Genomic DNA, 23,557 nt, shown 5'->3' on the forward strand with positions numbered 1-23,557 from the left:
CCAAAAGGATATTGCTAATTTACTTTGCTATGGGCAAAGCATGACTTACTGTATCATTTTCAGTGTGCTCTGAAAGAGCATTAGCTGTTACACTTTTTAATGGCTGATTCAATAGGTGAAAAATGGTGACATGCTGTTGTTTTCTTAATTCTATTTATTCCTTATTATTGAGATTGCAGACTTTTCAATATGTTGGTTTACTAAGTGCACTTTCTCTTGAGGGAATTGACTAATCATATTTTATACCTAGTCATTGAATAATTTTTTTCCAATTTTCCAATCAATTTGTATTAAAAAATAAAGTTTTCCAACTTTTAAAATTTTACAGTAGTTTAGAAATTTTATGTCATGGAATGTTGATTATTTAGTTTAGCATTTCTTTTATTGCTTCTATGTTAGGAAGCTTAGGTATTTATCATTTTACATATGCATTACCTCTTTAGAGAACTGATGAATACTTCACTTTCTTTTTTTCTGTTGCACTTTAGATCATATGGAATTGTATAGGATGGCATATAATGTGGATTAAATTGCTTTATCTAATTGCTATCTAGTTAATCTACCACCTTTTAGAAAATAATTTTAATATTCCCTGTTATTTACTGACATCACATTCATGATCCTTTAAATGGTCACATGTAATTGAGTCTAGCTGGTGTTTTATAATTTTCATAGTTCTTCATGACTATGATTGTTCATGTATAAACACTTCACTTTCAATTACTATTGTTTAATTCATGTGCTCATTCATTATTCACCATTCATTCTTTCATTCATTCAACAAGCATTAATGGAATGTCTTCTTTGTATCTAGTGCTAGATATAAAGTGGTGGATAAGACAAAGTTCCAGTTCTTATAGAATTTGCATATTCTCTGATGAATAATCTAACTATAAGATTGAAGTTCATAGGGGCATGGCCTTGGACAAAGAGTGCCGTAATATAGAAGCAAGGAGTGCTCAACATTTATTTATAAATTTCTCCACGGATCTATTTAGAGGAACAAAACACGTCTCATCACAAGAAAATGTCTAGCATTCAGTGGATGGAACAACGGTGGAATGCTTGAGGAAAGAATGATATGCTCTACCTCACAGGTCAAGAGGACCACTTGCAGAAGATGTGCTTTCATTTTACTAATAAGGATGGTGGACTTGTACTAATCAGCCAACGACTCTCACTTCTAAGATGACTGGACTGTTTTTCCTTATCATGTCCCATGGTGACAGTGGCCCCTTTCCTACTGAAATAGGTTGAAGAGTCACTGTAGCACTGATGGCAGCCTTGAAGGGCTTCCTCACAGCCCTGGAAATATGTTTTCTCTTCCCTGTGCTAATTCCTTGAAAACACCCATAATTCCTTAGAGTTGATCTACTTTTGCTATTGCCTGCCCTTCCGATTACAAATGGCAATTCCTATCAATGGTTCTACACAGACTACCTGGAAGAAGATAATTTAATGGTGCTCATTAGAAGTAAGGGATGTGTTGTCACCCAGCTGGAAAAATACAATGTACAGAGTATATACAGAATTTTTTTCAAGCTCAGCTGAGGAATGAAATATTGTTGCTCATTATCTTTAATGAGTAGATAATGAATAAATATGCCTGTAATAATTCCTGTTTTAAGTGAATTTTTATTTTAGAATGTTTTTAAAAATCATACCATCCATAGTTACTATAGAAAATATGAAAATATTGTTAAACAGAAATGAAAAAAATAAGACCTTCTATAATTCAATTACTCAGAGAAAACCATTGTCAATATTTTAGTGTATACATTTTAGATACTTCCCCTAACATGTATAGCAATTTTTATACAAATTGCTTATAATTTGCCAACTGCTATTAGCTACTCTTATCAGTCAAAATAAAATATAAACATCCTTCCATACCAGTAAATGTATATACTTCCAAATTATTACTTTTTCATCATACCACTTTATTATTTGAATGAAACATGATATGTATGTATATACACATATATATATCCATATTTATAATCTATAAAAATAAAACTTTAATGAAAGTTTTAAATATATATTTGTGTACCTGTTAATATTGCTTTAGAAAATATTCCTAGAGATGGGATCTGTGGATCAGGGTAGCACACATTTCAGTGCCTTTAAAATATAAGACCAACTGCTTCTCCAAGAATGTTGGGCCAATTATAATAATCTCAAATTCTCCTAAATATAGCATTTTGTTTAATCACTGGGAATACTTGAACAATAGCAACTCATTTTTAAAACTTGCAATTATTTGATTAATATCAAAATTGGAGATACCTTCCCCATGTTTTTGTGTTTTCCACAAATTACAAGATTTATTTAATTATTAATTTAAAAATAATTTAGTCTTTCTGTGATAATACCAATATTATGCCTTTGCACATCAGGTAACTGACAAATGTTTACTGGAAAAGAGATAAAAACATTTGAGAATCCTGTACCACCTAAAGGGTATCCTTATGAAGAATAATATTATGGAAAAGCTGTAGAACTGCCTGTAAAAGCTGTAAGATTGATGTTTTAGGCAGTTACCTAAAGAAACATTGGTCCAGATAGTTACTGCATCATTTAATGTCATACAGCTGGATGGTGAATAGTTATTTAATTTAACGCAATACAACAGGGATATGATTTGGGAAAATTATCTTGAAAGAAGTTATAGCAGATAGAAGAGAGATGAAAAGACCTGAAGATGAGAGCTAAGAATTAAGTTAATGTGAAAAGTAATCATCATCAAGTGAAAGAATTATGGAACTGATTAGATAGGTCAATTTTAGACTTGATGTTATTCAGTACCTCAGAGTGCTTTTTACTAGGCAAGGGTTTATAAGCAATTTACTGTCCTGAGACTATTTCTGTGAATTTTATTCAAGACTGTAATGCTCATTTTCCTATTGCACCAGACTAGCAGTTCTCCAAAATTACTCAGTGATCTATACAGCATGCAAATCAAGTGTCTTTCTTTTTTATTCATGTTGACTGAGTATGGCACAAAATTGCTCTGATAAGTGACCGCTGCTTCCAATGACGTTCTAGAAAACATAAAATGATCACAATTTCTTTATAGAAATATTTAAAAATACCTTTGCTTTTTATTAATTCTATTCTCAATTAGATAGTTTTCATTATGCTGTACATGTGATGATTTATAAATTTATTAGTACTGTGATATGTTATCTAAATGACTACGAATCATAGCAGATGATTATAAACAAATCTAAATTAGAGCATGACTAGGTTAGCATTGAAAATGACTGGCTTTTTGATTCTGTCTCTTCCATAATGATACATTTAATTCTTCAATAACAGTTTTCTTTGAACACAGGTAATTGCTAATTCATTGAACCACTGCCTTTGTATAAAATGCAGCATTGTTAATTTTAGACTGGGAAAAGAAAAAAAAACAGGAGACAGAAAACCTGTTTCTTGGGAATTTCTGTGGGCCAGGTATGTCTGCTATGCATCCAGGTGAGAAACCCTTGAAATCACATCAGTGTGTTTCACAATGTAAGTATGCAGCAGTTAGTCCTTCATCTATAAAAGGAGACTGTCTCTTTGGGAGCAAAATGTTATAAATTCAAATTAGTTTATCTAATGTTCAATCTCACTTTTATTTTGATATCAGTGGAAAGCAATTTTGAGAGCATTGGGAGTTATTTTGCTGTGTTTTATCAGTTTATCTTGACTCAAACTACACTCAGCTTCAAAATCAAATTTATGTCATTGCATCTTAAGATAAAATTAGGTACACAAATTATTGAAGGCAACAGAGTTATCAACTGGCCACTCTTGTCAGCTAAAATTTTTCTTTGCAAATAATATTATTTTTTCCTGGGGGTTCTGTGAGTGAGATAAGGCACTAGAGTGTTCTTCCCCCCCGTTCTGTTCTTGTGCTTACATAAAGTATCTGGATTTGCCTCCTGTTTCATTTAAAATGTATTGCCATTTAGTTGTTGAGATAACCTGGATCAGTTGCAATCAGATAAGGGAGATGGAATTTTTTTTAAAGTTCACAGTGTTTGTTGATGGTATTAAAGCAGCTTTGCAATTTCCAAACTGTATTTGTCATCTAGGTGCTACAGCCACAGCCCATCTGATGAATATGCTCTCATCCTTACTAAGCTCTTTGGCTGGGAGAGCTGCTAATTTTATCTTCCTCTGCACAGCTGGCAGCTTTTAATGTAAAGAAAGGCCCTGTGTTAGTTGGTGATGGTGGAGGTGGAGAAAGGGGGGAGATCAGGTGTGGAAGACTCAGATTTATGCTACTTTTGACACTGCATGATGTGTAAAATCTAAAGAACTTGCTGGTCTGGTAGACTAGCTATTTATGCAGAGAAGAAGTGATAGAGACCTGTCATGCTTTTTCAGGAAACACACAGCAGAGAAGAGAAGGCATGAAGGCTCCCCACTGGCCTTGCTGGGCGGTGTCCTCACAGTCGAGAGGCCAGCAAAGGGGATTACAGCCCTGAGTCAGGTAGATGGGATCTGTTAGCCTCTGCTGTCGCCAACCACAGACCACAAAGGAAAGCCTCCTTGATGTTCCCAGACAGGGAATGAGATGGCTCTGCTTCAGTCCCTGTATGGATTTTAAAGGTGGAGGAGTGGGTTGAGTCTGGGAGGGAGGGATATCTTTAACACAGCTTAACTCAGATTTGGCATCAGCTTGGGTTAGCAAGTTAAGAAGGCAACTCTTTCTCCTTTTGCTCTCCCCTGTACTCAATACCTACAAAATTTTAGTGTCCATAGAGATTTTCATTTGTTCTTTCATTTATCCTTTCTTGAATGTTTAGTGAGTGGCCAATTTATCATAGGTAAAATACCAGGCCAGTGGCACAAAAGAATCGGTAAGATACAGTTCTGCCCCAAGGAACTCACAGCCTAGTAGAGGAAACAAACACATAGAAAGACAATAAAAAAATAAAGAGAAAACACAGTAAGTTGTATTGACTCCAAACTAGATATGACTTAGTAACCCTGACTATACTCTTACAACCTGTGTATTGTTTTATTCCTTTGTCAGCAATGATTCAAAGTGAGGTTTTAGTGGCTCCAGGTTAGTGGAGGGAGTTTCCTTGGAACAACCTACATTGCCCTGACCATTGCCTGAGAAAATAATTACTTGACTAGTTTTATTTTCCTTGTTAACATTTAAGAGCTTGTAGAAGAGAGTTAAAATGAGCACTAATTATAAATATGAGTGACCATAACAAGATGATGAAGGACATTATTCCCGATTATAGGAGGTGTTCCTTGCTATAAGAACATCAGATTCAGAGAAGGATGACTTTTCCAGTTAGAGGGAGTGGGACAAGTTAAGAGTGAGAGGTAAACGGAAGGGGATGGAGAAGAAAGCGATGAGGCACTATATATCGTGCTGGCCAAAAGATTCGTTTCAGTGTTTTCCTGTAAGATGTCTCTAGTAGCACTCAGCTGTCTTGAACTTCATTTGAAACAATTTTGTTAGATTGTATTGTGACAGCTGTCATATCAGCATGCATTCTAAAAAACATCAAAATTGGTGAATTTTTATGTAGACATTTTAATATTGAAGATGGAAGAAAAGCAACATTTTCAGTATATTATGCTTTATTATTTCAAGAAAGGTAAAAATGCAACTGAAAAGCATGAAAAGTGTATGAAGAAGGTGCTGTGACTGATCGAACACGTCAAAAGTGGTTTGCCAAGTTTCATGCTGGAGATTTCTCACTGGACGATGTTCCACGGTCAGGTAGATCAGCTGAAGTTGATAGCTATCAAATCGAGACATTAATTGAGAACAACCCACGTTATACCCACACGGGAAATAGCTGACACACTCAAAATATCCAAATCAAGTGCTGAAAACCATTTGCACCAGCTTGGTTATGTTCATTGCTTCGATGTTTGGGTTCCACTCAAGTTAAGCGAAGAAAACCTTCTTGACCGTGTTTCCACATGCGATTCTCTACTGAAATGTAATGAAAATGTTCCTCTTTTAAAACAAAGTGTGGCGGGTAATGAAACGTGGATACTGTACAATAACGTGGAATGGAAGAGACCATGGGGCAAGCAAAATGAACCACCACCAACGACACCAAAGGTCAGTCTTCATCCAAAGGTGATGTTATGTATATGGTGGGATTGGAAAGGAGTCCTCTATTATGAGTTCCTTCTGGAAAACCGAATGATTAATTCCAAGTACTGCTCCCAGGTAGACTTGATGAAAAGCATCCAGAATTACTCAACAGAAAATGCGTAATCTTCCATCAGGATGATGCAAGACTGCATGTTTCTTTGATGACCAGGGAAAACCTGTTACAGCTTGGCTGCGAAGTTCTGATTCATCCGTCGTATTCACCAGACACTGTACCTCCCTTTGGATTTCCATTTATTTTGGTCTTTACAAAATTCTCTTAATGGGAAAAATTTCAATTCCCTGGAAAACTGTAAAACACACCTGGAAGAATTCTTTGCTCAAAAAGATAAAAAGTTTTGGGAAGACAGAATTATGAAGTTGCCTGAAAAATGGCAGGAGGCCGAGGAACAAAATGGTAAATACATTGTTCAATAAAGTTCCTGGTGAAAATGAAAAATGTATATTTTACTTGTACTTAAAAACCGAAGGAAATTTTTGGCCAACCCAATACTTGGGGATTGCGCACAATTTTAGCTCCAAAAATTAAACTTTGGAGATGGGAGAAATGTCTCCAGATGATATTTAAGAAGATGCTTTTATTTAAGTGCCCTATAAATCCTCTGAACTTTTCCCGAAGGAAAAACCACAATAACGATGGATATGATTTGTCAAAGTCCATTAAATGTGAATAGCACAGAGATTAGACCACAGGTCTGCTTATCTGTATGCAGTTATGTGGACATTACTGACACTGTGTTGCCTGGGAAGAAAGATGGTTTGGAAGTGAGGACACCTGAGTTGCACACCAGGCTCTAAGCAAGACATTTTCTATTTCTGGGTTTGTACTTTTATGAGAAGTTGGATTTTCAAACCTCTGAAGAAGACATCAGTGGTCACAGACAAGGAGAGAGAATGAACTGGTGAGGGCTCAGGCCAGAGCTTCTCTTGTGTGTGTGTTCTTTAATTTTAGTCTTTTGAAATGCTTTCCTTATAGGAACAATATCTGCACAGGGAACACCCACGTGCCCTGGAAGCTAGGAATAACCAGCTGAATATCCATTTCTTATTATGAAATTCCCGTAGGAAGACACAATGGCAGGAGTGCAGATAACAGCCTCACCTCTAGACATCTGGAGGGAACACAAAACAAGAAAGATGAGACTAGTCTGCTTTACTTTAGCTTTGTAATATCATTCCCATCAAGTACATTACCACTATGATAGTAACAACAGTATTCCTTGTAGAAACTCTGTTTAGTCAGCCCAGTTGTTGCCATGAATGCTAAAAGATCTGGGGGGTTAGCAAAAGTGAATGGTGTTCACTGCGCGCCCACGCTATGACAGCCACGGTGCTAGTCCCCTTATATTGTAAGGTGTTTTCCTTATACCTCATTTTATCTGAAAACTACCTACTCCTTGAGATAGGAAACGTGTATCTATGTTTTGACAAATGAAGACACAGTCTAAAGTCCCAATACTTGTAAGATCAGAGTGGTATGAAAACACTGCTTTCTGATCCTTGAGCCTATGTTTTTTTTCCCATTCCACTGCAATGCCTTCCACATCATAAGGCTATTTTGTCAGTACCTGTGGTGTTATCGAGACTATGAGTTGAGGGAAAAGTTCATTAGGATGCTCTAAGGATTAAAATTGCCATGCACCTGTCAGTCAGATATTATAGTCTGCTTGATGAAATGGCATACTTTCTTTATAGAACAATATGAATAATTTACCATTATGTAATCATGCATAGACATCATTTATGTTTACTGCACAAAAAAATAAGATTTTCATGTTGGCCATATGTAAAGTCATTTAAGAATTATTCTTGAACTTATTTAAATTTATTATCTCAGGTGAACCTGCAGTTATTATTTTAAAAAACATACAATCCAACAAATAAGTATATAGAGTAGTTTCCTCCATCACCAGGCTTTGAGATGTGACAGAAAAATCTCTACGTGATTCACCTCTGTGTCTCCAAGGCTTATTAGCACAGTGCCTGGATCCCTGGTGATAAATATTTTGTTTTCTTAAAGGTAGAGGTGATAATGAGGATGGAAGCACATATATTTTTATATGCTGTTCTCTTAAATATATTTAAAGTAATGTGAGAACAGGTATGCTTAGTGAATAGTGTCTACATTAGGGAAGCAGTATGATAGCATTAAAAAGAGTGCAGGTTCTGAAGTCAGACTGCCTGGGTTAAAATCCCAGCTCTACAATTTACCAACTGCAAAATCTTAGGCAAGGCTGAGATTTCCTTGTCCTCTGAAATGGGTTGATAACTGAACCAACCTCTCGCAGTGTTCTTATGAGGATAAAATGACTGATGCTAGTAAAGTACTTAGCTGAGTGATTAAAACATGCTATGCATCAGTAAAAGTTTAATATTACTATTTGAAAAAATTAACCTTAGATTCACTAATGCCCAAGAAAATATCTCCTACACTATCATTAAAAATGCAGAGAAAAATGACCTCTAGGCTGATCCAAAAGATCACATTTTGTCCTTATTTTCTAAACCTCATTTCTGAAAAAGAGACCGTGGCAATGAGAAGAAAAAAAAGGGATTAAAGCATACTTCAGGGAATCATATACTTTTTCATTATTATTCCATTCTCGCGCCTTTCTAACTCAGCCTCTAAGTTGAACTGAAACCCCAAGCCTCCTCCAATCTTTTGATCAACTCAGAGTTTAATCCTTTCCATTTTAGCTGGATTTGCCCTAAGACTAGACTGTTGAATTATGGAAGACAACTCAATCTTCACTAAACATGAGTGTAATTGATTTTTGCTTTTTCTTTTCTTTATTTTTTTTAATTTCAGGGGATTCTAGTGTCAAAATATCTTTCTGGAATTTATGAGAGGATAAAAAGTAATATCCAAAATAAAACATGTCTATCAAAAGTGATATGAAGGTAAGGAAAAGCTCCACCAACAGAAGCAAACCACCATGCTTCTATGTTAGATGTAAAACCCTGACACTATCTTTTTATAAGAACCTTACATTTGACAACGAGGGAATAAAGTACCCAAGAAAACATTTTGCTGACAAGAACCTTTTATATAAACAAATATATTGTCCTCTTCCTGTCCCTCTCCACCAGATTTAAACAATGGCCACTTAGAAAGGAAATGATGTAAACACCCTATTGATAAAAATCAAACCGCACTGGAGGAAACATAGTGAAACACAATAGAAAAAATACAGCTTTCTAGCTTCTGTAGTTTTTCACGGTGACTCCATGAAGAACAGCTAATTATTAAATTTAAAGTGTAATTCCATTATACCCCCACATTGACTTGACCTTATTACGTTCGTACAGCTTTCATACATGCATCTTTCAGCAAAGACAACTAAGAATTCCAAAGGAAAAAGTGAAAAGAAATTGCCTTTGGTAGAATTTATAGCTTTAAATGTCTGTGGCTCTTTTCTGACTAAATCTTAACATTTGACTGGCATTCTAACTCCTTTCCTAGCTCTTCATTCTGAGAAAGGCTATTTCAGCAGAGTTTACAGAATGGTTGTGGAAAATATCTTGAAGACCATTTATCAATTTAATGATACTGAATAAATGCTTGGCAGGACAGTCAGACTATGGATAAAAGGTAGTATAAAATATGTGAAGAAAGATCCCATGCCTCTGGCAAATTTCCAGTGATGGAGCTTGACGTGTTGCAAATTAATTTTATCCTCAAGGAACTGATTTCTCCCATGGATGTTCTACCTCTTCTGAGTCAGCAGATACCTAGACCTGCTTCGCCAGCTCAGAGAAACAAGAAGGTCAAATTTCTTTTTAGTCTTTCAAATTAATGCCCTGATTCTCCCCCATTAACTGTTCTTATGCAAACTACCTAGAATAAACTATTACAGTAGTAATAGCTTTATATATTTTGCCATCAACATTTCTTAGTTGATTAGTAACCAGATGTGGTGTTATAGGAAGCCCTCCATTATATCTGAGTTTAAACGATTAATACTTTTCATATAAAAATCTATAACGAAGTAGGGATAATCCTGGTAGTCTTAGCTATCTTTCAGATAAGATAATGATGTCCTAAGCTGTAGTCTTATGTTACGAAGAGAGGAGAGGACATTGTTTAAAATGGATACTGTCATCGAATCACCAGAGGTGAGGTCTCAGAACTCCCTCAAAGTCCCAAATGTCAAAGGAAATGGGAAATGCTCTTCATGCCAGAACTCTCTGTTCCTCATTTTCTCTGATATCAGAGATCTTATTTTATTTAGAGACCAGGCAGCATAGAGGACTCAGTCACCAGCATAATTTGAGAACTCAAGGAAGCCGTAAAGCAAATAAGTCTATCCTCTACGGAGCTCTATGTACAGCTCTTTGGCACTGTGCAATCTTTAGAAAGGCCCTCCCCAGAACTCAACCATGTTGGCACCTTGATCTTGGACTTCCAGTCTTCAGAACTGCGAGAAATTAATTTCTGATGTTTATAAGCACCCCGGTCTATAGTACTTAGTTCTGCCAGCCCAAACTGATGAAGCCACTCTTTTTTATATATTTTTATTCTGGTATTGTATGTGCACACATTTTTGTTACAATTATTTTAATTGTTATTTTGAAATATACATAAGTTGAAGAAAAATAGCACTTCATTATATCAGCACAATGCATTTCCAGCAATCACCTTTTCTACATTTGGGGGAAAACTTGTCAACATCTCAAAGAGAAACGTTATTCTCTGGCATTATTCGTGATTACCTTAAGTGAAGAGGTGATTCAAAATCAATTGGCTGTCTCCATTAAGGGGAGTATAACCAGGATTATGGCAGAGGTCATGTTTACTTGAATCAATAAAAATATACTGGTTGAGATATTGCTCCTTTAAGAGTTTCAGGATAGACCATTTTCAACACTCACACTAAGGTTTGTTCCAGTTAAGGATGGTTTTCTCTTTGAAACTGTTTGTTTATACAACAAAATATTGTGCAGTAAGCATCAGAGATAATTTCCTAAGATAAGGTCTTATTTATAGCTTTTGACTTATCAACTCAAGAAGCTAAGAGTTACTTCTGGAATTCTTTGGAAAAGCTACACCAGTTAAGAACCTGGCTCACATTCTAAGAAATGCCTTTGTAGTTTAAAGAAGCTTAACCAAAAGTCCTCATTGCTGATTTGCCCACAGTGTCAAACATCAGTGGAATTTTCCAATGGCCCTTTAAGAGTTCGGTATTTGCTTTAATTAGGAATACCTGGGTGTTTAATGGGGATTTTTAAGCTATTGGAGCAGAACTAGAGTAAATGACCCTATTTGTTTGGAGAAATAAAGTTAACAGTGTCACAGATGCTCCATGAAGCAACACAAAATTGCAAATGGGAGGTAAGAGAAGTAACAGAAGAGAAATTTACACCAAAGTAAATTATATCCATACACGGAGCTGTGCTTCTCTTACCAAGAGCTGTCAAAACAATAAATACCAGGGAAGACAAAAGGAAATCTATTTTCATAACAGAACATCCATACGAACATTCATTTTGTTTTGCTGGGAATGGGATGCATTATCAGTAGAATTTAAACAATTTCCAGCAATATCATTTTTCTGGTTATCAAGAGAGCCTTTGTATTTGAGTTTCTGTTTAGACTATGGGCTCTTTAGTTAAGTGAGGAAACTTCTATAAACTCTTCAAAACTTTGCTGCACACGTCATTTTTAAAATAAAGGCTATGACAAAAATCTAAGGTTCCCTTAAGAAGAAAATTGGTGCCAGAAGGTTCTGGAAAGGAATAGTTATGAAATAGCAGAAGCCTGAGGTACTTATAAAAGAAAGTACTTTAGTATACATTAGCTTTTATGCCAGTTGGTCATTTTAAAGAATAGGAATCTCTTAGAAAAATATAGAAATTAGAGAAAACAAATACTTTTTTACCAGAAAGAGACAATCTGAGAGGTTTGGGCAAGTGTAGGGTATGGTATTGCCTCCTGAAAAGATTTATAAACTGAGGTGAATATTTTTTCTTCTACTGAGGCCACATGGAACAGAAAGCTGTGAAAATTTGGAAATCCTGTCTAGGTGAACTAAGAGCTAATCCTAAAAAGGCATCTTAATACCTTGTTTCTGATCACTTGTGAGTGGTATTTATAAAAGATAAAAATTATTCTCCCCAAAAAATTTAAAGAGAGCTTTCTGTGAGGGCTATTTCTATCCAAATTATTCTCAAGCACCAAAGTACTAAAGCTGGGAGTCCACAGAGTGTCGATGAATGACTTTGAATTTAGGAAAATGCTTTGAATGAGTTAGAACAAAATTTAAATTTGCAATAGTTGGTAAGAATTAATATGTACTAAAAAATTTTACTTCCTTGAAATTTGTTCTCAGTACTATCATTTATAATATATAAGTAATATGAGTAAATGTTGAAAATGTTAACTGCTGTGCTTTGTTATTTTAACAAAGATATTGGATGGGTAGGAAAGAAACAGAAATGACTAAGAATTTAAGGCCATGACCAGTGATGCATGAAAATGTCTTCACCCTTTTATCTGGTGGCAGCCACCATGTATGCCTGCAGAACTTATGTAAAAATTTGCTTAGCCTAATAAACTCCAGTTTATGGAGAGAGGAGAGAATAATAAGACATTATTCTGGACAAGCTGTAAGAAATGGTAGTTGTAACTTTTCCATATCTCTGAGGAACAACAAAGTCTGAATTTCAAATTTGGTGATTTCAAGTATTTATCAAGCTGTAACTTAACCTTCAGGATTTATCTCTTTGCTTTTAAAGGATTATTCATGAAACTAAGGGCCTATAGCTATTCTGGAATAATCCAATTTGCTCGGGACACATCATGTATAATTCTACCTCACTCTTAGGGGCCACTTTTCTTCTAAACCTTTTATATTGGTATTATGTTTCTAACCCTCTAAGCTCCCCTGTGAGGCATGTATCTATTGTCCCACATTATTTTTGAATAAGTTAAACCACAGAGAAATTGGAAACCCGTCCTAAGTTAATATATATTATAATATACTACTATATATTATTTGTGACATATACCTGTTTTTTTCCTCATGTAGAAAAATGCATAACCAAAGACCAGAGGGAAGTGAAAGTAGGCAATCTAATTTATTACCCATTTAATAGACAGCAATACTGAGTCTTTGAAAATTTCTAAACTATTTGCTTGGGTTAGTTTGCCAGGCTATGAAGTAACATAATAGAATTGCTATATGAAAAGCAACTATATAAATGTCCATCTTGATAAAATCTATTAAAATAAGAAGTGAAAAATTTAAACAAAACTTTATTTTTGGTAACTAAATTTAATTTGAAATAAATATGTAATCTTCTTAGGAAAATACGTTGAATTATTTTGGTTTCCTGTCATGCAGAGTTGAACCCAGGTTTTGCAGGAATGGATGATAATACAATTGGGGATGCCTCAAAGAAAGATAACACAAACTTGCAAATGTAAAATTAGATATATGTAAAGAAAAGAGTCACAGTAAGGACCCAATTTTTCAAGATTACAAAAACAATAAGCATCAAAATCCCCCCCAAAGCATAAAAGTTTTATTAATTTATTGTTTATCCCTAATTTTGGATGTACTCTTTATATGACAATAATTTTGTAATATTTTCTATAGAGAATAGGGAGATACTTTAGCCTTTGTTTTAGCATAGCTGAAGATGTATTTTTTGATAGTTTAAAAAGTTTCTCTTAGTTCCATATATCACTAACATTATAAAGAATTGGTGTCAAATATAGGGAGAAATCTCTACTCAATGTCTTTCATATAAGACTTTACAATTTTAGGGCATTTAAGTTTCCATAATTAGTGTAGTCACAATGCTCTTTGAATCGCCCACAATCAAAGGACGTCTAACTCTGTCCCTTTGAGTCAAAGAGCATTAAGAGGATTCCCGTAAGTCATCTCTGCATCCAGATAGTTAGCAATTATTTACCTGAACCCTTAAGTGACTGTGAACCACATAAATCTATGCCACTCAACCCAAACTCAAAGTATCCTCAAGGTCACTTTTCTTTAGCTAGATTCCAAATATGTTGGTGGCCACTCCAACATTGCCTGACACTGGGGTGGGGGATGTTGAGATGGAGGGAGACAGAAGCCTTAACTGTGATTAAAATGTCTTACCTCTGCAAATATCACAAAAATTATTAAGATTTTATGAATGTTTCTAGGAATCCTTCTGGGCAGAAGCCTGTGTAAGTGAAAGGCTAAATCATGAGTCAATTTGCCCCCACTAAATTTAACAAACTAATGAAGCTACAGATTTATGTAAAATTTAGAGTACTAATATGAGTAGAAATTAAGATACATCCTGATAGACATTCTTTGGTTATGTAATAATTAATGACCTCAGTTAAATTTAGTAACATGTATTGTAGCAATATGAACTATGAATGGTAATGTTGATAATATTAAGGAAAGATTTTTTTATGAAGGAATGGTAATATTTTTAAAAATTAGCGGATTCTAATATCCACCAAATTAAATTTTAATAATTAAAAAAATTTCAAACCTACGGCTGAGGTCACAGAGCAAACGGCCCATTAACTAATAAAATGTTTAAGGGTTTGACCAGCTTAATGAGAAAGCTGAGCACTTTTCAGTATATGAAGATAACCCTTTGAGGGTTAAAAAAAATGTACAAACAGCAACTTAAGGCCCAAATATCTTTAAGTAATATTGTTTGAGGACTTCTGACAAAGAGATGACATACACTAGGAGGAGATTGGCATAGAGGTAAAATCTTTTTGGCTGCTGTTTGTTAAGTAATGGCTGCTGTGAGATGGAGAATATAAAATGTTTAATGACACAGTAGCCTGAAAATCACTCCTCCAAGATTAGATTTTGCTCATTGTTTTGTGTGGCCATGAATATAAACATAAAAATGAGTCAAATGATTATTTTTACTGAATGCTCTTTCCATTTTACACTAACATACGTGCTAGATTCTGCAAGGTCATTATTAGCCATCGCCCTCTGATTAAAATCTTTTTTCTTGCTTCTCATTAAAAGAGCAGTGAACAAGGCAGATAAGTGTTTAATTGCTCAGTTTTCTCAGTGATAATTTCCTTGTGTTGATTTACTCCCTTCAAAGGCTGTGTTATCTAATTTCTGTTCTACCTTAGACACTAGGCATCTCAGGATGGAGAGACTTCATAGTATGGGGACCACGCCAACTTTGGAATCCAACAGACCAGGTCCCAAATCGGCCAGAGTGTGACCAAGGGCAAGTTACCTCACATCTTCATGTTCTGTTTCCCTGTGGCTTAAACTCCACTGCAAAGGGGATACAATACTGTACGTGTCCACTGTGCTTCATACGCAGCAAGTGACAACTGAATAAATGAATGGGTTTATGTCACTTGTTTCTGCCTGTCTGTATGAGAAATAAAAGGCATCCAAGGTACACTGATCTACCCAGCTGTGCCACTTTTATGATGTGAAGGTGGAGCTTACTTGTTGCAGCTCTACAGGTACTGTGTGTTCTTTTTCAGAAGTTTCTCCTATATAAACTTCTTTTTCAGAAGTTTCTCCTATATATAAGTTTTCTCCTATATAAACTATAGTATAGTTTTCAGCTGATCAAAATACTAAAGCAGAATTTCCTCTCCTCTCTCTCCCCTCCATCTCCCTCTCCACATCTTCCTCTCTCTCCTCCTCTCTCTCTGTCTCTCCCACTCCCTCTCCCTCTCTATCTCTTTTTCTCTTTTCTTGAGAGAGAAGGAAGGAGGGAAGTGAATGAAGACAAGAAGAGGAGTATACAAAATTCTTGCAATTAAGAATGCACTTAGAAGGTTTTATTTTACCTTACTTGCCAAACTTGGAATTTATAATAAGGAAAAGGAGTGCTGACTGTTCTCTCAGAGATTATCTCCCCATCAGTTGCTACGGGTAACACACTGTCAGAGACAAACAGGAAATCAGTGGGCCACAGGCTTGCTGTCATTGCCTGAATCTTCTTTCCATGCCACATGTTTACAAACATGCTGTGTTCCCCGTGACAAAAGCAGACACAGACACTCAGGGACTTCAAGGCTTTCCATTGTGTGTGTGAAATGGTTTCCTTTAAGAGCTCCTGCTGTCAGTTCTCAGACAATGCAGGGCTAGGGGGAGGGTGTCAGTAACTGATTAAAAGCTGGCTTGGGCAGAAGGCTTACCTCCATGGGCTCAAAAATGTGTGTGTGTGTGTGTGTGTGGTGTATTAAGATGAATAGACACTCAAGATTAGAATTTGTTATGGAAAAGAAAACTTGGCTTACATGGCTGTAACCTGAGCCAGAAAACACTGAACTTGAATGTTAGTATCTCTGTTTCTTGGAGGTCCCACGGTGGTGCAGGAGGGGGAATTTAGTCCCAGAAATCAGTAGGAAAATAAAGGACTGCTTTGTGAGTGTGTGAGTGCGCGCCAGTCCCATGACTGTGTACTGCCACTTACACAACAATGGTAAAAGTTCCTCTCATATAACCTGGTTGGATCAACACCATGAGATTTCTTGATACTTCCTTCCCTTTGGCTCCTATGATTCAGGAGTCAAGAACCAGTGGCACACACAAAAATACTTAAATTCCACATTCTCTGCCTCAGTGTGGTCCCCAGTTAATTAAATACTTTGAAGACTCTAATAGGTGGTCCTAGGAGGGCCATGGAGTTGCTTTGCTTTTATCCATCTCATGCACCCCACAGAGGTTTTTCTGTGCTGCGCAAAGGCCTAATCCTCGGTAGTTGAAGGCTTGGTGGGGCTGGGGAACTCAGAGGATTAGCAATTCAGTCTTTGCCAAAACTCACCTAACACACTGCATTTCTAGTATTCCCAGGGGGGTTTCTAATGTTTGCATATAGAGTCAGGTGGAGGTGAAGATTTCTACTCTTTACTTCCAGGATAGGAAAGTAGGGGCAGGCAGCTGGTAGGGAAGGATACTACATGTGTGACCCTATATTAAACTGGAAGCAGCTTTGAGAGAGGTATTTCAGGGACAGCAAAAAGATAGAAATTAAAAATTTTCTCTGATGCCTGCAGTTGTTCAATATGTTTGGCTGAAGACTTTACCTTCACTGCATGCATGCATTCAACAAACATTTACTGAGTATGTATCATATGCCAGTCATTGCTCTATTCACTGTGGGTAAAACAGACAAGATCCTTGTCCTAAGAAGCAGAATTCAAATCTAATGATTCAGTAGTAAAAATTTGGATTTTTCAGTCAGTAATATATTAGTGGAAGTAAATGTATGAGCTCTTTTCCTTAGGGAAGGTTTCAGGAGTGGTGTAGGAGAGAAACTGATTAAGTGCTGAAATCATCTCTTGGTATATGAGTGGTGTGTGTGTGTGTGTGTGTGTTTATGGGAAAAGGAGATTTGAGGTCTAGAGATAAACCCTTCCTGACTTGACAGTCTTATCTAACAAGAACCAGGCACAATAGAAGGGGTTGACTTTGGACTTGAGTGAGACTGAATAAAACAGAACATTGAGGATGGCAAAACTAAACAAATGTCTAAAGTTTGTAGATAATTCTGGAAAGAAATATAAGACTCTTAACAAGAACAACAGCCAGAGGTCAATTTGCTTCCCTCAAATTTGCTACCTCTCAAATCAACGTCTAGCAATTCCCTCACACCAGGAATCAGACTAAATTACTAACATGCTAAGATGTGGTTAGAAGAAATAGATGGTTTATATCTTGGACTTGTCCCTTGTAGTGAAAAGTGAAAACCCAGCAGAAAGCCTTAAAAACTATACATATCACAGACTCAATAAGAGTTAACTTAAACCTTCCTATGTTCTTCTCCTTCACTCATATAAATTGCATATAAGTAAATTACATACAAAAGAGAAAATTTTTATTCATTTTTTTTCTCTGTGTAGGGCTAAAATGTTTTTTGTCCTTGCTCAATATTGAAAATTTTCCCAGATAAGTTTATATATCAAATATTAACAAAGGAGGCATTTTGAATAAAGATAACTAATGAATTATCTTTCACATACTGCTTTAGCACATAAAAATAGACTCAGACCACCGAAGTTTTGCATTAGAACTAAGTAATATCAATTCTCTTTTACATATGTTTCTGTGTCATGCACTTTGACATTTCATTATTGGGGTCTGATATTCATAAGGGTTTCAATTGTTTTTTTGTTTATTTGTTTGTTTCAAGATATTTACATGTCTTGACCATAAAAGAAAATAATCCATTATAGAAATTTTAAGTTTCCTAAGACTAGGATCATGACTTCTACTTCCTGTACAGTCTCCACAGCTCCTGGTACCGAGTAAGCACAAAGTCCACATTTGTTGAATAAATTAAAGTGAGTCAAATGGAATAACTTTGGTGAAGCCCATGTGAAGATAGGCCAATCAACTAGATCAACAGGACTGGAGGTTTCTTCTAAGCTAAGACTTCTGGGTCACATCTTTTAATCTCTGACATTTTAGCCAAGCATAATTATCTGAATCACATATAGTCAAACATATCACATTGACCTTGAGAAATACGATCAATGTTTTCATAATCAATTCTTTAGGAATATAAAAGAGTGTATAGTGAATAAATTTTCCAGCTGCTCTCTTTTGGAAATGGAGGTTTAGGTGAGTGGGTGTAAAAGGAAATAAAGCATCATTGTAGAACTTTTCAGACTTTGACAACTGAGGAATAACTTATGAGAATAAAAAATAGAATACGAGCCATCCTTTTGTGTTCCAAAAAATAATGCCTTGAAGAGGTTATGAATAAAGAATACCCACTGAAGCAGAAAAATTCAAAAGGGTGCAAGCTTCACAATTTCAATAACAATGAACATGTTTTTATGTTGGCTGGTAATTTCTCTGCAGATGTTACTTTGAAAGTTTAGACTTCTGCTAGATCTTAGCATGTAACACATGTCTTTGGTCCAATCACAGGGATTTGGTTAGGGAAGGCCAGCTGGAAATAGCTTCTGGAGACAAATCTTTGTGTTCTCCCAAGGTGAACATAATTTTTTTTTGTTTTGGTACAGGAAAAATCTTTTGTAAGTCAACCCACTACAGCAAAATTATGACATAAATCTGGTTGAGTGCTCTCCAGGGAAGCAATAGAACAAGTAGAGTTAAGTTGACATGCTGTTTCCTCTATCTGCACCTACATTTACTGATTTCAGCTTATAATCCAGTGAGTTTATATTTGGATTCAGGTAAATTCAAAGTCATATATAATTGGTTGCTGCACACAAATGAAATGGTTAGTGCTATATGTTTCATCATTTCAATGGAAGAAACTGTTATCACAGAATCATTTATATTTCTTTTAAGGTAACTGGATATTAATTGAGGACATGTATTAAGAATAAAAACTTGATGGGAAACATTTATTTTCAGAAAGAAACTACAAATGCTTGGTTTTATCTTCCCATGTGGATTTCTAATCAATGGACAATTACAATGAGCATCTTGGTCACATTCTCTGTCATTGCTACGACTGCCCTTCATGTATAGTACTACCAGTGTCATGAATAGAAGAAAACAAAAACACAAAAAATAAAAACAGATGAACAACCAAAGAAAAAGACAAGATTTTCATTCAAAACGATGGGCTTGAATTTCGACCTTTTTTATTTATTAACCATGGAATTGTGGGCAAGGTTTTTCACATCAGATTTCCCATTTTTATAGAAGAGAGAAAGACAGGTTGCTAATCATTACCCTGTGCAGCACAAGGGAAATTTTGTTTATATCACTAATGAGAAAAATGATTGGCATATATCCGTAAAATACTATTTATTACATATAGTTAGTAGGATAAGGTATAAGCTTTACAATTTGAAGTATTAGTCTTACCTGCTCTTTCTAGACCAACACAATCTCCCAATACTAAATAAATCACTGAACTCCAGCATTCTACAATGTATTTCCAAAGAAGACAACTAGAGTATATTCTGTCATTTTAGAAACATCATAGCTATTATGTTTTTCGAAAGTGTCACTTAAATTGTTTTTGGTTAGCTTTAAATATGTTTATATTTGCTGTCCCTTCTCATTCCAAGAATTTCTCTTCATCTATGTGAAGGCTTTTATGAAGAAAACTGTATGTAACATTTATATTTTTGTGTATGGAGTGCTCTCATCTGTCACAATGCTCACTATAACCAGTAAAGTAGACGGTGATGCATTGTTACAGATTGAATTGTGTTCCCCTTGAAAGAAGATGTGTTGAAGTCCTAACCTGCAGTACCTATGAAAGTGACCTTATTTGGAACTAGAGTAGTTGCAGATATAATTGTTCCTATGAAGACATGCTGGATGGTAGAGTGAACCTTTGTTCCAGCATGACCGATGTCCTTATAAGAAGATGGCCGTGTGAAGACAGAGACATACAGGGAGGACGCTATGAGACAGTAAAAGCAAAAACTGGTCAGATAGCTGCAAGATGAGGACCGTCAAAGATTGCGGGCAAACCATCACAGGCTAGGAAGAGGCAAGGAAGAACTCTGCTACAAATTTATGGAGAAAATGGCCCTGTCAACAATGGCCCTTGATTTTGAACATCTAGTTTTCAGAACTATGAGATAATACACTTCTGTTGTTTTAAGCCACCCAGTTGGTGATACTTTGTTATGGCAGTCCTAGGAAACCAATAGAGGAGGTCATGGCACTAGCAAATATTCACTGAGTGCTAAACTGGTATCAGGCACCAAGAATTCTCATAGTCTATAAGGTACTTCCCAGCATAGTTTTATATTTCACAGATTAAGAAATTAAGGCTCAGAGAGGTCAATTATTTGGGCCAAATCTGCACAACTAGGACATGGCAGAATTTGATTACAATTGTTTTTGATTCATTAGCCTGAGAATAGGAATCATTAGTCCAACTTTGAAGATAAGGAAGTTGAGAGTCAAAGAGACTGATACACCCTTTACCTTATTTTTTTGAGGCTGAATGTATTCATTTCCTGTGGTCTCCCTCCAGGGCCTATTGACATAAACATTTTCTTTATTACCCTTTGCTTTCCCTAAGTAGACCACACATTTCTGGTACCCTAAACTGAGTGAATCATCTGATAAACTGCGATCAGTGGAACATTAAGAGAGGATGACCCTGCTGTTCAGACATATTCTAATCAATTTAGCACTTTATAGGGTTAGTCTTAAATAACAGATGAGTTTAATGCCTGTTTCTTAATAGTATGAACAATTTTATAATTATAATAATAACCATAATTTACTGAACACTACTTAGTATTAGATACTGTATTAGGTTCTTAAATACATGGCTTTAAATCTTGTATATGTCCTACAATCATTATTACTGTATTGTTTGTAGTGCAGAGAAGAGTTCCATAAAAGAAAAATAAATTTCGTTTTATTTTCCTGGATGGGTCTATCATCTACAGCACCACAGAGAATAAATTCTAGAGGTAAGTGACTTATGCAGGGTTACTCAATAATAATCACTATAGGACAAGAACTCGAAATCAGACTTTTTGACTTCTAATGTAGAATTCTTCATACCCGTAGTTCTCAAATATCGGTCACCTAAATAACTACCTGGAGAGTTTGTTAAAAATATAGAAGGTTGGACTCTTTTACATTAGGGCTCAGGAAGGTCAATTTTAAACATTTCCCAGCAAGTTCTTAAGCACTTTAAATTACTAAAACTATGGTCTCAGGGAAATATTTTAGCCATTCAGCTGGTATCTAAGAAAATAGTCCTGAAGAAGATACATTTTACAGGATGTGAGAGAAAAAAAGAGCAAAAAAAGAGTAAAACCTTGTATTTTCTGCTTTACCAACTTTTACTTATGAACCAAATTGTAAAGAATTTTGCATTTTCCGAAGTTGAACAATTCTCTAACATTCATTCACCCACTGATTTTAAATTACCTTTTAAAACTTGTGTCATAACATGGAAACATAAAAGTGACAAAGAGATTAAATAGTGACACGTTCATTCTCTGAATAGAGTTTCAACTCTTATCTTAGCAAATGCCTGGAAACGATGCATATTAATTGTGGGCAAGATGAAAGTTAGTTTTAAGCGCCACTCTAGCAATGCATCTCTTATTCAAGAGTATGTGTAAGCCACAGTATATATTCTTTCTTTGCACTCTAAACTGTGCTGATTAGGACAATCTGTGAGTTTGTCAAACTGAATTTAAGCAGCAGATGCTTTGTTTGTTTCCCACTCAAATTCCCTTCTTCCAATATTCAGTTAGCCTTAGATTCTTCATCCCCTTGGCATTCCATCATTTTAGAAACTGGGCACACATATAAGACTTCTGCTACCATTAGGCTCTTCCAGCAGATTTTTTTTCTTTTGATTACACAGTGGGAGGATTTTCATCGGTGTTCAGCTCCTAACTCCCTTAACTCTAGTTCCTTCTGAAACCTCACTGCTAATTCAGTTGTGCATTGCTCTGTTAAGAGAGTCACTTCAATTTTCTAACAAAGAGCACACAGTCTCCTCATCTTACTAGCACCTTACGACTTTCTCTTACTATCCAAGTCAATGTGTATGTAAAATACAGAGTAAGATTTCTCATCTAGGTTTAGTTACTAATAACTTGGGCACTCTTACTCAAACTCTTTAAAATGAGTATGCCTTAATTTCTATAACTAAACAATCAGTGATCACAATACAGGGATTTAAAGGTCTCTTCCAGTGTTAAAAATCCATAGTTCTCAGATGAGAGACTAACAGTTATATTCTGAAAGATTACATTTGGCTTTTTTAAATAGGGTACTTCCATATTAGGTAGATAAGAAAGTATCAAAAATATATAGAAAATGAGATAATTGATGGATTGACAGAAGGATAAATAGTTTGATAGATATTTGATAAAGAGAGTATGGTAAAATAGTAGTAGTAGGTAGTAGATATACAGGTATTCACTGTAAAATTATTTCAATTTTCCTCAATGTTGAAAAAATTGTACAATAAATTATTGAAAAAGGTATCAGTAGCATGTATGTGATATAATTAAATCTTCTAAATACCACAGCTAGTCATATTTGGACTTCTTTAAAATAATCACGCACGCATACTCTCTAAAACATGTCTTCCCTGGTTTTGTCAAGCATGGCAGGCTACAATTTTCATTCCATAGGCTTTCCTCTGTATTTCCAAAGGATCTGCATGGTGATTTCAGAACATGTCAAATTCATGGCAGCTGCAAAACAGCTGGTGCAGACAGCTCACAGTGGCATTCTGAAATGTGGTCTGAATTGATTAAAAGCTTGTGACTTGACTATAAACTTTGTTTCAGTGTTTTATGATGTTAGGAATAATATGGAAAATAATATGATATTATCATATTACCTAGTAATTCCTAACATTAAAAAAAATTTCAACACCCATAAGCGTTTAATTAATTTATGTCTTCTTGCTTTATTTTTTAATGTCATATGTATATCACTTAAAGTGTAGAAAATTAAATATTACTGTATTAACTGCAGCATTTTA

This window comes from Hippopotamus amphibius, chromosome 13 (assembly GCF_030028045.1).
Source record: "Hippopotamus amphibius kiboko isolate mHipAmp2 chromosome 13, mHipAmp2.hap2, whole genome shotgun sequence".
In the NCBI taxonomy this organism is placed as follows: Eukaryota; Metazoa; Chordata; class Mammalia; order Artiodactyla; family Hippopotamidae; genus Hippopotamus; species Hippopotamus amphibius.